This window comes from Camellia sinensis, chromosome 7, assembly GCF_055761805.1.
Source record: "Camellia sinensis isolate YWXY chromosome 7, ASM5576180v1, whole genome shotgun sequence".
Lineage (NCBI taxonomy): Eukaryota > Viridiplantae > Streptophyta > Magnoliopsida > Ericales > Theaceae > Camellia > Camellia sinensis.
Window position 1 is genome coordinate 118,488,260 of NC_138967.1, and position 13,529 is coordinate 118,501,788.

General features: G+C 37.2%; 1 pseudogene; it reads right to left on the bottom strand.

The window, feature by feature from the left end:
- Positions 1 to 4,690: 4,690 nt before the first annotated feature.
- On the bottom strand, positions 4,691 to 12,454 carry LOC114286041 (G-type lectin S-receptor-like serine/threonine-protein kinase At2g19130 pseudogene; annotated as a pseudogene).
- Positions 12,455 to 13,529: the final 1,075 nt, after the last annotated feature.

Sequence of the window (13,529 nt, forward strand, 5' to 3'; positions counted from 1 at the left end):
TAAGAGCCGAGTATGTGATACGGTGACCTTTCTGTCTTGGGTTAACGGGGTCCATTGTAAGTTCTAGATTTGGTACAAATTACTTCCTTTGGCTTGAACATGTGAATAGTCTGTTAGTATTTGCGCTATTTAGACCTCTTCTTGATTAATTAAGTTTGGAAAGTGTGATTTAGACTCACCAGGTGAATTTTTTGGGAGACGTTGTATTTGAGGGAGGGTAGGAAATGGAGTTTGTGGATGGTGAAGGGTTCAAGTGTGTTATTAACGAGGGAAGTCAAGGTAGTGACCGATATCTTGAGTGGGAATTTGGCTCGGGCGTAGTGAGCCTAGTCCTTTTTGGTAATCTTGTGAAGCGGGGAAAGTTAATCCTTTGGTGTTTTTAATATCGTGTATATCTTAAGATCTTTTGTTAAGACTGTGATTCAGATATACATTTTAATCTGTGTTATTTTTCCCTAAATGGGGGCAATTGTGGTGGTTTGCTTGCTTAAGAGGGTGTACTAATGGGTGGTTGGCATTTATCATAGTTGTTGTAATGAATTGTAATTCTCGGATGATTTTCAGCTGTTGTTTAAATTTCTTGTTGTCATGTTTTACACATTCTATTTATATGTCGTAACTGGATTACCATTTTATTTTCAAAACGATAGTATCGTTGGTCGAGTGACGGTTGGGAGCATTATCAATTAAAGTATTTTGGAAAGGAAATTGGGGACTAAAACTTGGTTTTATTGGGAATTTGGTTGTTTCAAGATGGTGATGGGTATTTAATAATAGTCGAGGTTAGTTTCGGGAGTTATCTTGTAGATGTTATGGTTTGGGTAATGGTGTGATAGTGATGTCGTTTTTATGGCAAACAAAACAAACAAGAACAAAAGTTATTATGGGTTCTTTCATTTTATTTATGTTTCGAAGGGATGATGTGTCTAATGTGGTAAGTCTTGATTATATAGTAAAAGTTGTAACTTAGAATTCAAGGAGGGTGCTAAGGAAGATTTTATTAGCTTTTGTGTGTCGTTGTGTTTCCCTGGCGTGGTTGGGTTAGTATCGGTTTGAACTTCGCATTTTAAGAGGTCTTGTTTTGGGAATAAATACATCGTCATGTGGAGGGAAGGATGAAGAGTTTGGGTGAATAGAGTGTTTGGGGTAGTTTTATGAGTGGAAGTGCTTTTGAGTTCGAAATGACTGAGAGTGATGTGTGTTTGAATTATCTATACCTCATTGTGTTGTTATTTGTAAACATTATATATGTTTTGGAAAGAGGGAATTGTAATATTCAGTATTGAAAGCTTTGTTTATCATTGTTATGAGAATGGATGACCAGTGGATGGATCATCGTTATGCGTTGAATTAGTTCACATTGTAATGGTTTATTCAAATACCGTGTTGTTAAATTGATTTTTAAATTTCTGGGATGAAATTTCTAAAGGGGGGAGGTTAAAACAATTTTGGTTTAGACTTGACCCTCTTATTGTTTTGGATCCAGGATTTCTTGTCTTGAATGGTTGTTCATATCTTTATTCATCTTATTCCTCATCGAGTTTGGTTGTTGGAGTGTCGTTGCATTCAGAACAGGTTGGGAGTTAGTTTTTCAAAAGAGTTGCTATCCAAAATTTGGTTTGTTTGCTCGAGTGAACTTTCTTGCACTCGAGCGGTCTTTTGAGAGCTTCCAGTATTTTTGCAAGTCTGCAGAAATACTAGGAGTGTGGTATTCTTTGCTCAAGCGGTGTTTCTTGTGCTCGAGCGGTATTGGCTTAAGCAATCCTTCTTGTGCTTGAGTAGTTAGTCTTTGTCTGCAGAACTTCAGGGAGGGTGTCATTGTGCACTCGATCGGTGACGTCGTTCACTGGAGCGGTGTTTTGGTCGCTCGAGCAGTCTGCTCGTATATTAGTCTGTAAAAGTCGATTTTTGGATCGCTTTTTCATTTCTCTCTCTCTCTCTCTCTCTCGCTAAACATTTCAAAAAGCTAGATCTACTCTCCCTCTCTCTAAAACTCACCTTTAAACCTCAAATACACCCTCACCCTTTGATCTCTAGACCTTTGTCCTTTCGAGAAAAAATAGAGTTTGTTGAGAGCTTCATTCTAATCTAAAAAGTTTGTGTTTTCATCAACATTGATTTTTGGGGCTTTTGGGCTTTCTCCTCTTCTAGAGTGAAGGTAGGGATTTTCTTAACGGTGTGCATGTTGTTTGGCTTTGTTACATGTTATTTTGTTAGTTGTGGTTTTTTTTGAAAAAGTAGTTTTGAATATATATTTATTGATGTACAAATTTGGGGGAAAAAACTTGTTTTCGATTATGGTTTGGGATTGGTAACCTAGTGGTTGTTGCATTATGAGTTTTTGAAGAAAATTGGGTTTTAAAGGGTTTTTCAAAAGTAAATCGAAAAGTAGGGTTTTGGGTGTTTTATGGAAAAAGAAGGAATTTGAATGGTTGTGGGATTTTGATTGAAATGAGGTTTGGTTGAGAAATTTTTTGGGTTATTGAAAAATACCGAGTATTATTTGCTCTTTTGAAATGGTGATTTTGTTGGAAACGAAATGAACCTTTTTGGGAAAATTTTATATTTTTAGTGGAGATTCACAAGGCTCGTGAGAGTGAATGTTGTTTTTGGAATCATGAGATTTTGTATAAATCATTAGGATTCCAATTTGGTTATGATTTTTGGAATATTATTATTGTTGTTGTCTTTTACTGAAAGATAATTGTTTTGGCAACCGGTGGAGGGTTATATTGATTGTTGTAGAAACTGCATATAAATTAGGGAATGGAAATGTTTACAAATCATACATCGCATTGTGTATATCATAGATTGGTAACTGGAGATTTCATGTTTTGGAAAACATATTGTTGTTTTAAGATGCATGTATTGTATTATTGAAATGGTAAATAAAATGGTGAAACTGTAAACGAGTGTTAAAGCAAAATTAAGTTGGCCTGTGTGTCATTGGCGTAAGACCTAAACCCGTGCGGTAGATGCCGAGCCTTCCGATTAAAACCGGTAAAAATGACATAGTGACTTGTATAGTTACTAATATGAACACTAGCCCTGGAGATTTATTCATTATATTTACCAAGTGATTATTTTGAAAGAATACCGTTGACTTGGAAAGTTGTTTTGAAAATCTCGAATTACATTGTTTCAAAGAGAGAAAATGCATGTTTTACCATAACATTTCACGTGCATTCATCTCGTGACATTGTTAAGTTTTATGCATGTCATTAAGTTTATTTCTACTGGGCTTTATGCTCACCCTACGAGAGAAACAACTTTTAGGTGAACTGGTGTGCCTCCGATAAGGTGATGACTTGGGAGGATCTTGGAGCTTGAGGCTCATATTTATTTTTTTCGTTAATTATTTGTTGGAATTTAAGCCACGGGCTTCTTTGTGTTGAGTTATGACTCATTTGTTGTAACTAGACAAGGCTTTGGAAATTTTTACCCTTTAAGGCATTAACTTGTAATTATTTAGTTTTATTCATCATAGAAAGAATTCATGTTGTAGAACTAAAAGAATATACCAAGGCATGTGTACAAAACGATGTTACATAATCATATTGTTGTTGTGTTCTACATGTTGGCAATATTATAACGGAGTAGAATGTCTATTTATTTCGGGGCATTACAGAGGGGGGAATATTAATCTATATATGGTATATCTTCCTAGATATATTATGTATTGATTTCCTAGATATACTTGTACTATCATAGTTAGGTTTCTTGGAGGATACTCTTTCTCATAGTTAGGTTTCTAGTAGGATATTCTTTCTTAGCATATATATACAGGTCTTCTACTGTATAGGATTAATTCTATTGAATTATTTAAATTCCTCATACTCTCTCTTTGTCTCTCTCTCTCTCTCTCTCTCACACACACACACACACACACACTTGACTCACTGTCCACATTGATTCCTTTGTTTTGAAGAGTTGGTTCTTTCGAAGCTATTTTGAGAACGGATTAAGAAGACAACCAAGATGACCAATTTTACCTCTGCAGCTAATGCGGGCACGACCTTGCTGACACCGACAAGTTAGTTTCCAAGGATATAGTGATAGAGGCGACATCTTCAATAGATGACTGAGTGTGCCAAGGAGCGTCTTGGATGTTGCGCTAGGGGACGGCTTGGATGGTGCGCCAGAGGGGGCAGCTTCGGTTGTGCCCCAGAGAGGGTGGCTTAGGTGGTTCACATGGTATATCACCATGCTCACCACAATATAGGTATAATATGTTGTGCGCCAGAGGGGGCGGCTTAGGTGGTTCACATGGTATATCGCCATGCTCACCATGATAGTGGTTCACATGGTATATCATCATGCTCACCATAATATAGGTATAATGGTTATGAAATAGAAGTTAAACTTTTCACTTTTCTCTTCTCTTTTCTTTGACTCTACCATTTCAAGATCCGAACACAAGTTTAAAATTATAATAAAAAATGAAAAAGAAAAAGAAAAAAAGAAGTAATAATAAAATTCATAACAGTAGAATAGAATTTCTAATAAATGCATTGAAAACAATAGAATTCACTAACCCTTGTGGGCTTATTTTGCTTTAACACGCTTGTACGCAAAAGAGATGTACATGAAAATTTGAACAATGCACAATCCTACAACAAAACCATAAACCAATTACATTGACTAAGACAACAAAACAATACATAGTAAGTAACAAAACAATTGATAGTGCTCAAGCACATCCATGCTTTATTATTTTAGACTTGAAACTGGACAATACAATGCTCTTGGCCTGAGGAAACAATTGCAGGATTGCTCCATAGTTGTGACTTGTGATCGAAGAATGAATCAGTGAAGAAATGAGAAAATTATAGATATGCTCCAAATCAGCAACAAGGGCTTGGAGCAAAGGAGGAATTGGAGACGGGTTCACATCTAGAATCACTTCGAGGATCTGAACTACCTGACCCATTGATGGCCTATCATTCTCATCATCTTGGATGCACCAACAAGCAACTTTACAAATTCTTTACACCTCTTCAACGTCAACATGTTTCTCCAACCTATGGTCTAACAAGCTAAGGACATCGCCACCTTCTATGACTACACTTGAAGCCTATATTGGAAAGAATTTAAGCATCCTTTCTTCAGATCGATTAGTGTTTCTTCTTCCTGATATCAATTCAAAAGGCATCATACCATAGCTGTACACATCAGCTTTGGCGGTAATGGCCAACCCTAATATCCGCTCTGGCGCAAGATAGCTCATTGTCCGTCTCATGGTCGTCAGAACCCTACGGAATTCTCACCCAAGAAGCTTTGCCAGACCAAAATCTTCTACTTTTGGGCAGAAGTCAACATCTAATAGAATGTTTGCTGGCTTTATGTCACAATGAATGATTCAGTCCCTGCACTTTTCATGGAGATAAGCCAACCCCCTAGCTATCCCTAGTGCAATTTGGTACCTTGTTTTACAGTCCAAGACCTTTGACTCTTTTTCATGAAAAAGATGGGAATCCAAGGATCCATTCTGCATGTAATTGTATACCAATAACTTCCTTTTACCTTCAGAGCAGAACCCATGAAGCCGAACAAGATTAACATGTTGGATAGTCCCAAGGGTGCTGACTTCTGCTCGGAATTGCTTCTCTCCTGGGTTGATGCTTTCCAGCTTCTTCACAGCTATGATAGTGGAATCAGGCAATGTCTTTTTGAAAAGAGGGCCAAAACCACCTCCTCCCATTTTCTCTGAGAAATTCTTGGTTGCTTTTTAGAGATCTTTGTGTCTAAATGCAACCAATGAACCATAAACTGTTGTCATCCTCTCTTCATGTAGAAAGCTCAACCATCAAGAAGTGTTTGGCCAAGGCAAACAAAGGGTTGCCACAATCCTGTTTTGTTGCTTCCAGAGATCAACACACATAAGGCCCATGACGACTACTATTGCAACTGAACCCACAACAGCACCAATAATAATCCCCATTTTACTTTTAGGCTTCGAAAGCTCGGAAGCAGCAAGTTTGAGATAAAGAGTGTTTTCACCACCATCTTGCAGATTCATGAGCTCTCCAATCCAAATTGAACACCCCTTACTATCATAAGCATACGCAATACAAGAGCAATTATTCAAGCAAGATGATTCACATTCAGCGACACTGCCAACAACCACAGATTGACGATTTTCAGGCAATCTCACGTTGGGAATTTCCCAAAACCTGTCTTTCTCTTGATTAGCAATAGTAGTATTCCCGCACAGTAACTTGGTTATCCTCACACATCCTCCAGAATAATCACTCAAATTCCAATCATTGAGCGACTTAGGAATGAAACCCGTCAAACAATTACAGAAGGGTTGTATAATATTACGGCATATTCCATATTGCCCGCAGAAATCATAAACCTCACATTGTTGTCTCGGCTGAGCCCAAAAAAATTCCACTGCTTTGTGCTTTCCAACCAAGTGAGTTGTTGGACTTGCCCCGAAATATCCATAATAAATCTAGAAATAATCGAAGGATCATACATGGAATATGTAAAGTAACTCTCATTCTCGTTGTTGTGATAGCTGTTGGGTATACCTCCTTGTTGGAGTGTGGGACCCAATTGGTTTATTAAAAGAGTTTAATTTGGTTTGGTATTAGTTATAATATATTTTTATATATTATATCTAATTTTGTGGTGCCCCAATTCAGTTTGGAAACAACTAAGGTTTTGGTAAAAAAAAACCCTAGATTCACAATAGATATATTTGTATTTGTTTTTCCCAAAAAAGTGGCGGCCGTTTGGCTTGGTGAAGAATAAGTAGCATATATTGGATTTTGGTGATCCTCGGAGATAGTGTATCGGTAATTCAATTTGTTGAAGTGCTGTGTTTGTATTCACAAATTTTGGTGGCTAAGATTGGTCCAAGGCTCTTGACTAATTTGGGTTATTATTTTGGGTCTTCTACAACTTTGGTTTATGAAGATTTTGGTTCATCTATTTGGTGAGGTCTTTCCTCTTTGTTTATTTTTGATTATTTGGAATTCACCTAAGGGTGGTTTGTGAGACCATTCGTGTCTCATTTGTAATCGTTTGGAAAATTATTTGTTTGATAGTGGAATCGGATTTCGATCCCGTGGATGTACCTCACATTGAGGGAACCACGTAAAATTCTTGTGTTGCCTTTGATTTAATTTTTCTGCATTAGTTTTTATTCCCATTGATTGATTTACTTGTGAGGAATCACATATTTCCCCTAAAAACTGATATCAGAGCTTACGGTTTATTTGGGTTTAATTATTTGTGTAAATCAATGGAGGGGAATGTGGGTCGTATGTCTATCTTCAATGGAAGCAATTGGGTAACTTGAAAAACTAAAATGCAGGACCTATTATTTTGTAAAGATTTGTATGGGCCTATTGAGGGTGACAGTGGCAAACCTGATGATATGAAAGATGGTGAATGGAATATGCTTAATCGAAAAGCCGTTGGTGTTATCTGTCAACGGATTGATGACAGTGTGTTTCATCATGTTACTACTGAAACTTCAGCACATGATTTATGAAAAAAATTAGAAGGCCTTTATGATAGGAAATCATCCACAAATAAAGCTTTTCTATTTCATAAGTTGGTTAATTTAAAATATAAAAAGGGCAGCCCTATTCCGGAACATCTGAATGAAATAAAGAGTATTGTCAACCACTTGCTTCTATGAAAATTGTTTTTGATGATGAGTTGCAAGCTTTGATGCTATTTAGTTCTTTGCGTGAAAGTTGGGAGAGTTTAGTTGTGACAGTTAGTAATTCGGCGCCCGATGGAGTTGTCACAATGGGCCAAGTCACCAGTAGTTTGTTGAATGAAGAAACTAGAAGAAAATCAGCGGGTTCCTCTCATTTAGAAGCATTTGTTGTGAGAGGCCGAAGCAAAACAAGGGGGAGAAGTAAGACTCCTCATGGTCGTGATCAAAGCCGTGACAAATCAAAAGATGATTCTTTTTCAAAGAAAAACATTGAGTGTTATTATTGCCATGAGAAAGGGCACATGAAGCGGGAATGCCGAAAGCTCAAGAATAAGGAGAAAATGCGTGACAAAAGTGTGGATAAGAAGCAAGAAAACACTACATCAGTTACTATCGATGATCTCATGGTCATTTATGAAGATGATTGTATTAATTTTGTGGGCCAAGAGAGCAACTGGGTGATTGATTCTGGGGCATCTTTTCATGTGACTTCTCGAGTTGATTTCTTCACAACCTACACCAAAAGAGATTATGGTTCTGTTCGAATGGGTAATGAAGGTTTGTCCAAAATTAATGGCATGGGTGATATTTGCTTGGAAACAAATTTGGACTGCAAGTTGTTGCTTAAAGATGTGAGGCATGTTCCCGACATTCGCCTCAATTTGATATCTACCGGGAAGCTAGATGATGAAGGCTTTAACAACAAATTTGGTAATGGAATATGGAAGCTCACAAAGGGTTCTTTGGTGGTGGCTAAGTGCAAGAAGACTCATACACTTTATTCGATGCAAGGAAAAATTTGTAAAGGTGTTGTCAATGCACTTGAAGATGATACTTCTACTGAATTATGGCACAAGCGGCTTGGCCATATAAGTGAAAAGGGGTTACAAGTTTTGTTCAAGAAAGTGCTTCTACCCGGTTTGAAAGGTACACATCTTAAAACTTGTGTTCATTGTTTGGCGAGTAAACAACATAGAGTTTCTTTTCATAAAAATGTTGCTTCTAGAAAAGAAAATATTTTGGAGTTGATTCATTCGGATGTTTGTGGTCCTTTGAAAGTTAGAACACATAGTGGTGCACTTTATTTTGTTACTTTCATTGATGATTATTCAAGGAAAGTTTGGGCTTTTCTACTAAAAACTAAAGATCAAGTTATAGAAGTATTTAAGCATTTTCAGGCCATGGTTGAAAGAGAAACAGGGTGGAATTTGAAGTGCATCTGATTAGATAATGGTGGTGAATACATTGGGCCATTTGATGAGTATTGTTGTAGCCAAGGTATTCGGCACCAAAAAACAGTTAAGAAGACTCCTCAACAAAATGGCGTTGTCGAAAGGATGAACCGTACCATTGTGGATAGAACAAGGTGTTTGCTTTCACAAGCTAAATTGCCAAGATCCTTTTGGGGTGAGGCAATGAAGACAGCGGTTAACGTGATCAATTTGTCTCATTCCTATCCTTTGAATAGTGATGTTCCTGAAAGAGTTTGGACGGTAAAGATGTGTCTTATGAGCATTTGAGAGTGTTTTGTTGTCGAGGCTTTTTTCACATTCCAAAGGATGAGAGGTCCAAGCTTGATAGCTAGTCAAGACAATGTATTTTTCTTGGCTATGGGCATGATGAATTCGGGTATAGATTGTGGGATCCGGTCGACAAGAAAGTCATTCGAAGCCATGATGTTGTGTTTCTTGAAGACCAAACAATTGAAGACTTTGGCAAAGGTGATCAACCGGAGCCAAAAACTAGTGATCTCATTGACATGGATCCATCTCCTTCATCTTCAGTTGATGATGAAAATGGAGGAGAGGTGCAGCCACCTATTGAAGAAGTGGAGGATGATGCTAATCCTAATGAAGTTTAGCCAGAGATTGAGGAAGAGCATCCAACTCAAGAACTGCCACTACAACTTGAGTTGAGGAAATCTACAAAGGACCGGCAACCTTCGAGAAAGTATCCTCTTAATGAGTTTGTGTTAATTTCTGATCAAGAGGAGCCCGAGAGCTACCAAGAAGCAATTGAGCATCCAAAGAAAGGTGATTGGAAAAAGGCCATTGATGAGGAGATGAATTCCTTGCTTGAAAACTACACGTATGATTTAGTGAAGCTGCCTAAGGGGAGGAAAATTCTAAAAAATAAGTGGGTTTTCAAATTGAAGAATGATGGCAAGAATATGAGGTACAAGGCACGTCTTGTTGTGAAAGGCTTTGGGCAAAAGAAATGTATTGATTTTGATGAAATTTTCTCACCAGTTGTGAAGATGTCTTCTATTCATGTTGTACTTGGCATGGCTGCAAGTACGAACCTTGAAGTTGAACAACTTGATGTGAAGACTGCATTTCTTCATGGTGATCTTGAAGAAGAAATTTATATGGAGCAACCAAAAGGTTTTGTGGAAAAAGGGAAAGAGAAATGTGTTTGCAAATTAAAGAAAAGTTTGTATGGCCTCAAGCAAGCCCCGCGGCAATGGTACAAAAAATTTGACTCTTTCATGATGAAAAATGGTTTTTCTAAAACCACTTCGGATCATTGTGTGTTTGTGAAAAATTTCCCGAATGGAAAATTTATTATTCTTTTGCTTTATGTTGATGACATGTTAATTGTGGGTCAAGATTCTACCATGATAAATAGGTTGAAATTGGAGTTGAGCAAGTCTTTTGCTATGAAAGATTTGGGACCGGCAAAGCAAATACTTGGTATGAAAATTGTTCGTGATTGCAAAGAGGGGCTAATTTGGTTGTCTCAAGAAAGCTACATTGCGAAAGTTCTTGAGAGGTTCAATATGGATAAAGCAAAGCCAGTTGGTTGTCCACTTGTGGGTCATTTCAAGCTTAGTTCGAATCAATGTCCTACAAGTGAGAAAGACAAGGAAGCGATGCAGAAAATTCCTTATTCTTCAGCAGTTGGTTCTTTGATGTACGCCATGGTTTGTATAAGGTTGGATATTGCTCATGCCGTTGGTGTGGTGAGTCGGTTTCTCTCTAATCCGGGTAAAGAACATTGGGCAGCGGTAAAATGGATTCTAAGATATCTTCGAGGGACTTTGAAGGTGTGTTTTTGTTTTGGGGATGGTAAGCCGATGCTTGATGGGTTCACAAATTCTGACATGGCCGGTGATGTTGATTCTAGAAAATCTACTTCGGGGTATTTGATGACTTTTGTAGTGGGAGCTGTGGCATGGCAATCTAAATTACAAAAATGTGTTGCTCTCTCAACTACCGAAGCTGAATTTATTGCCATTACGGAAGCTTACAAAGAAGAGTTATGGTTGAAGAAATTTTTGCAAGAGTTGGGTTTGAAGCAAGAAAGGTATGTGCTTTATTGTGATAGTCAAAGTGCTATTCACTTTAGTAAAAATTTTACTTTTCATTCGAGATCAAAACACATTGATGTAAGGTATCATTAGATTCGTGATGTGTTAGATTCGAAATTGTCGCAACTCAAAAAGGTTCACACAGATGATAATATTTCGAATATGTTGACTAAAACTTTGTCGAGGGACAAACATTTAAAGTGTCGAACTTTGGCGAGTATGGTTGATATCTCCACCTAAGTCAGTAGGGGGAGAATTGTTGGGTATACCTCCTTATTGGAGTGTGGGACCCAATTGGTTTATTAAAAAAGTTTAATTTGGTTTGGTATTAGTTATAATATACTTTTATATATTATGTCTAATGTTGTAGTGACCCAATTCAATTTAGAAACAACTAAGATTTTGGGAAAAAAAATCCTAAATTTACAATATATATATATATATATTCGTATTTGTTTTTCCCAATAAAGTGGTAGCCTTTTGGCTTGGTGAAAAATAAGCAGCATATATTTGATTTTGCTGATCCTCGGAGATAGTGCATCGGTAAGTCAATTTGTTGAAGTGCTGTGTGTGTATTCACAAATTTTGGTGGCTAAGATTGGTCAAGGCTCTTGACTGATTTAGGTTATTATTTTGGGTCTTCTATAACTTTGGTTTATGAAGATTTTGGTTCATTTATTTGGTGAGGTCTTTCCTCTTTGTTTATTTGTGATTATTTGGAATTCACCTAAAGGTGGTTTGTGAGACCATTCGTGTCTCGTTTGTAATCGTTTGAAAAATTATTTGGTTGATAGTGGAATCAGATTTCAATCCCGTGGACGTACCTCACATTGAGGGAACCACGTAAAATTCTTGTGTTGTCTTTGATTTAATTTTTTCGCATTAATTTTTATTCTCATTGATTGATTTATTTGTGGGGAATCACATATTTTCCCTAACAATAGCTATAATTAAAGATATAATTAGCTCTCACTTCAGGTACTAAAATTTTCCTATTCCAAGGACCACTACTCCAATACTGTTTAGACCCATTCCAAAATAAATACCACAGACTGACTAAGTTTAAGAGAATACAGTCCTATTGAAGGGTCTTCTGAGTTCTTCCATGAAGTGAAACTTTGGTGTGTGTTGGTACGCTTATTGTAAGCAAGCTTGGCACCAGGCAACCAAGTGTGAGTAGGGTGATCAAAGCTTTGCCAAATTGGTTGATTTGAATTAGACCCATCTCTCAAAATCAAGTTCCCATTGTCCCCAAGAACAGCTACCACAGAATTTGAAGTGGTAGAGTTCTGATTTGTGGACCAAATTTTGGTTTGGGACTCATTAAGAAGCACTAAGTTTCCATCTAAGATTTTCAGTTCTGAGGAATGCTTATCACAGATGGGTGTATCTCTATTTGCTACCCACCCCAGCAGCACAAGGGTTCCTCGATTTTCATCTCTCTCCTCTTTTTCTTTCTTTCTCATAATATAAATTGTTTATTTTAATGTTATTAATAATTTAGTAGAAAAAATGTTAATATTTAACAAATTAATTAGCCTAGTAAGAAAATAAATAAATAAATAAACAAAATATATGGATAGAGTTCAGATTTGTGGGTAAATCAGACCTAGCCCAAGTTGAACTTACTATGCTCAAGTCAAGCTTGCACAAAGAAGTTCAAGTAGAAGGTTGGCCTTGGACAACTCTTAGCAATTTGGACTGGACCTAGGCAACTCCTCAACTGACCAAACTTACCCGAGTTGCACACCTACTGCTGAAGGATGAGAAGATACACCTAGTTTGAAAAAAATGGACTCCCATGGGAGATAGGCGAAACCACACTAATCACACCAGTAGCATCAAAGCTTGCTGGACTGATCAGTAAACTCTTACTTGCCTTCACCAATCTTTCCTCCTCCCTTGGAAACACACCAATGCAACCAAACTATGAAGACCAAAACCATCACACCAGAGACCTAGCTTTCGCCATTCGCAAAGAATCAATCGCCGACCACACAACTAACTAAAGGCAAAGCAGCTACTAACTCATCAACTAAAGGTGTGGATGAAGCCCTCAACCATTTGGAGGATCATAGATCCCCATGGAAACCTCTTTGCCCTCAATTTTAGCCTCCATGGAAGCAACACTAGATCTACAGAGGGAATAATCTGTCACTGTCATATCAAAGAGACTACACTCCAATCACAATCACCAAAACACCTTTGTTGTCGAAGATCTACAATCCCAAAATTGAAATTCCAAAGATACCTAGCTACGTAGAGAAGAAAACCAACATTGCAGTGAAACTATGATCTCCATGGATCACACAACATTGAATATACAAGTATCAAATACATAACCATTATTAAAAGCCATACACTATGTATAAAAAAACACTAAATACATATAGTTAATTGCATAGGTAAGTGCTCAAGCACATCCTTGTATTATTCTTTTTAATCTTTAAACAATGTTGTGCTTTTGGCCTGAGTAAATATTTGAACAAGTATTACTCCATGGTTATGAATTCTCAACACAATACAAAAAACTATAAGCTC